We start from the raw sequence: 4,278 nt of genomic DNA, 5'->3' as shown, positions 1-4,278 counted from the left end.
TTCTTTACTCACGATTGTGGCGAAGCGACCGACGATACTGATAATCTATTAGAGAAACTCTTTTATAAGGAGTTGAAAGCACTCCAATGTTATTAGATGATAAAAATTGTAATTTAATTATAAAGTAATTTAAATCATCTAAAAAATATTGTATAATTAAATTGAATTCCATTCTTTATTTTATCCAATACTTGTATGTATATGTTGTTGAATTCTTAGCCTCTTCGACTGCAGATAACCACTAAGAAATGGAACAAGATGACAAAATATAACAAAATAACCAAAATGAGGCCAAACAGAATTACAGAAATAAAAAACGCAGTAAAACAACACAGCTAAATCAAAGAAAATACTTATGAAACAAAATTAATATAATACTTCTTATAGGGAATTTAAATTTTTCCAGCCAGTTTTATACCATGAAGATGAAAAATATAATCAATATTGTTGCAGCAGGTCAAATTCGTCAATTTGGGGTGAAATGTTATTGCACCTCAACGACTTGATTTTGATGTTTCAAAGAATTTAGGGTACAGAGTTTCTAGAATAAAATCAGAGTTCTAGAATATTCAGTGTTCTTCCTAACAATTAAAGTGTTGTATTTCGTAAGCAGTGAAATTGGGGAAAAACAAATTAAAAATATTTGTGACCAAACATTTTTTTTTAAAATGTTTAGTTGAATTTTCGTTTATGCTTATGAACTTTTCTAATGTTTCTAAGAATTTGTCTATAACTTTTTTTATAAATATCTTTATTGAAATTTACAACATTACATAATTATTTATTTAGTAAATTTGATGTATGTTATTATGAAGTGATACAGGTCTGTAAAGAAACTAACCATTGATAGCACTCAAATGAAGTTTTTACATTAGCAGGTCTCGTAGTCATCTTCTTTTCAGACACCTCGGAGGATTGTCAGGAATGGAAGAGGAGGCAAGGTAACAAACTAGTGGGTTTGAATGATATCTGGTTCGGGCTAGATCGGGTTACATAGGGAACATTAAGGTCTTTATGTATGATTTTATTTGTGACAAAGTAAGGAGCATTGAGGATTTTACGAAGAATTTTGGATTATAAGGATTGGATACGAAAGGAATTCGAAGGTTTGATGGAGCCCCAAAGCTCAACTCCATATGTCCAGATTGGCCTTATTACAGTCATGTAGATCAGTCTTTTGCAATGTGTTGGAAGTTTAGACCGTTTGTCTAGTAAGTCCTGTAATAGTCGAAATCGACGTGCAGTTTCCTGTCTTTTCAGTCTTGTGTGAGGATTCTAGGTTGTTTATTGTTTATCCAAATGTAGTCCAAGGTAGCGGATCTGTTCAATTTGGTTCTATATATTAATCTTATATAATGCTATATATTAATGTTTAACATATATATTAATGAAACTGTACGGGAGTCAGTAGGTTTACGACGAAGGGTAAAGGTGATTTGATGGGATTTGTTGGGATTTATTTTAATCCTCCAATTACACCATTCTTCGAGGGCTGTGATATGGGATTGGAGAATTTGGGATGCAATTAAAGGGTTATTATTAACTGCGAGCACATACGTGTCATCAGCGTTAAGTGGTGAGGATACTTTTAGGATTGGTTGGAATGTCAGCTGTATGTCTATTACTTATAATCTATACTCCCAGTCCTGGAACTGGTGTAACGCAGAGAATTGTTTGTTTCACTGATAATTCTCAATATTTGTTATCCTGAGTTCCGCAAGAAGCTGTATTTCTTCCCTATTATTCAACGTACATAAAACTGATATATTTTATAAATCATTGTAAAACCAAATGTTAAGATATTTAGAGATGACCCGCACTTTTCATACTGACAAAGACTGTAATTGAACTCAGGTTGGTACTGTTAAACTCGAGGGACGTAATTAGATTAATTTATATTCATTTAATAAATCTATGCTTGGCTAATATATGATAAACAGATATTTAATAATTAAGAGAAGTAGACTACCCAAAAACATATATTAGATTTTACATTCTTTACAAAAATGATCAATATTTTGGGACTTGGCAAAGTAAAGTTAACTACTAGTAACATATATATTAAAGTTTTAAGCATTTGTTTCATTTTGTGGCTTATGAGGTTAAATCTCTGCATTTGAAATAGTTTAATGTTAAAATTTATATTTTAAAACATTCTATACAAAAATGTGGAGTATTTCAATAGAAAATGTAGATCACCTCATATTACATCACATTACTGATTAGGATGTAATAAGTAAATATTATTAATTATAAAATTATAAACAATCAGTATTTAGTTTGCAGAACAGATAAGTTATACTCCCCATGCTCTTAGCGGATGGTTGAATATCATCGAGTGCATCAAACTGCATTTATTCAATTTAAATAATCTATCGAGATTATTTGAAAAATGGGAAAGTAATCTTAGTAAAAAATTCACTAATCAAGATTCACTAATTATTTAGTGATTTGCAATATTTGTGTAATATATTTACTTAGGCCAGCTAGTAAATCAATTCAATATGTTTCTGAAGCCATGAATCGTTGTTTTAGATTTTTGTGAAATGCCTTTTTTCCATTTTCCGAATGTTCTCGATACACTACATCATACTTCCAAGGGGTAAAGAGTAGAACTAGCTCCTTCCCTCTGAATTTTTTTTAAAAGTGATGCGTATGTTGCAAAACCAGTTCCATCCTTCCCAGGCCTCTAGGGTTTCTGTGATTGTTATTGTAATCACGGAAGGTTTCACCGACGCGACGCAGATTCTATTGTTTTGTGCCAGTTTGTTTGTAATTTCCTTTTCATATTTTCACCTCATACAATAGAAAATTAGATTTAGGAAGAAGTTTTTGTTTGCAGATAGAAGAAACAGCGTTTGAAGAAATCGCCTTTGTTCAGAAATTCAAATGTATCGAACCACATTACTGCTGAGTAAAACCATAATGAGTATTATTGTGTGACCCTGACATTTTCCTGAAAAGCAGTATGCAACACGAAAATATTCTAAATTTTGGAAAATATGAAATTAGACTAGTTATAGTACAAGAGCCAGGAAGAAAAAAAAGGCATTTATCTCACGCCAATTTATGATTATTTTAATGAAAACTATGCATAATTACAAGTCAACAATAGTGAGCCTGCCAAGTATAGGTAGGAGGAACAAAAAATGGCAGCTGTTTCAAAACCTTAAAAAAACATTAATTTTTCATTTGGAGCTCTAAAAAAAAAAACTACCAACACTAGAAAATCTAATAGAACATTATTTAAAGAAGAGTAAATTTGCTGAAATATTATTCCTAGTAGAGCTATTTACGTCCAATAGTTCTCCAGATATAGCTTTTTAAAAAGCAACATTTTATAAAAATGTACTGAAATATAAGGAGTTACTTAATTTATTCTGAGAAATATATTTCTCAGGAACTATGTGACGTACAGATGTCTATTACCAACCAAATTAAAGTTAGTTTAATGTACTATAAAGTAATATATGACCTTTACCTTCGTAGGAATAGTAGTTTTCATGATATCTGCTAAAATATATTGATTTATAGTTGTTCGGACAATAAGTTTGATTTATGAAAAACATTATACTCATATCAGAGTATTTTCATTTTTTTTTTCAAATAAACTAGATAATAAATTAAATATAATAATAAATTAAAGGTACTTTAGACGAATATTTTTTTTTACAATTCGATATTTAAGCCCTGTCCGATTATTAAATTCGGGATAAGTCCGAACTTATTTAAAAGACCATTCAAAAGTACGCCGAGTTTAATCTAAATTTTTAAAATCGATTTTGGAAAGAACGAAAAAATTTGAAAAATAGACTTTATAATGTCATATCCGGTATATCGAAAAAGTTGTTTTCAGGCCCAGTCATATATCAATCTTTAATCTCAGTTTGGTACGACTTTTCATTTTCAATTTGGTTTTTCACAAACATACAGTCCAATTTACGAGTCTCGTAGTTATTTCGACTCGGGGGACTTCTATACTTTTTTTTCCGTCGAAAACAAATCGAAATTTTGCACGATCGCAATCCTTTCCCTATATATTCCATATATACGAAAGTGAAAATAAAAATGTGAGAATCCTTTAGATGGTACTAAAAGATCGTGATAAATCTTGTTGATTAGTAAAAACACGTCATAGCGCCAAAATTATTAGCTTCAATAACAAGCCTCAAGAAAGAGTACTTATTTGATGTATTTAGTGTTGGCCAATTTTCACCACACTTGGCACAATCTCACCTCATTTTACGAAAATTCTTAATTTATCAAGGAAATAAAACA

At 30.4% G+C, this 4,278-nt stretch overlaps 1 protein-coding gene across 2 annotated transcripts in view; it reads right to left on the bottom strand.

Annotated features, from left to right (window-relative positions):
• The window catches only part of LOC106684713 (maltase 1), a 24,097-nt gene extending 24,030 nt beyond the window's left edge, over positions 1 to 67 (bottom strand). For both annotated transcript variants that reach the window (XM_067049452.1, XM_067049449.1), the window contains exon 1: positions 13 to 67. The gene's annotated coding sequence lies outside the window, so the exon portion shown is untranslated. The remainder of the gene's footprint in view (positions 1 to 12) is intronic.
• Between the last annotated feature and the right edge of the window lie 4,211 nt (positions 68 to 4,278).

Source organism: Halyomorpha halys, unplaced genomic scaffold, assembly GCF_000696795.3.
Source record: "Halyomorpha halys isolate HHAL.00 unplaced genomic scaffold, Hhal_1.1 Scaffold604.1, whole genome shotgun sequence".
Taxonomy (NCBI): Eukaryota; Metazoa; Arthropoda; class Insecta; order Hemiptera; family Pentatomidae; genus Halyomorpha; species Halyomorpha halys.
This window is presented reverse-complemented; position numbering and strand designations above follow the sequence as displayed.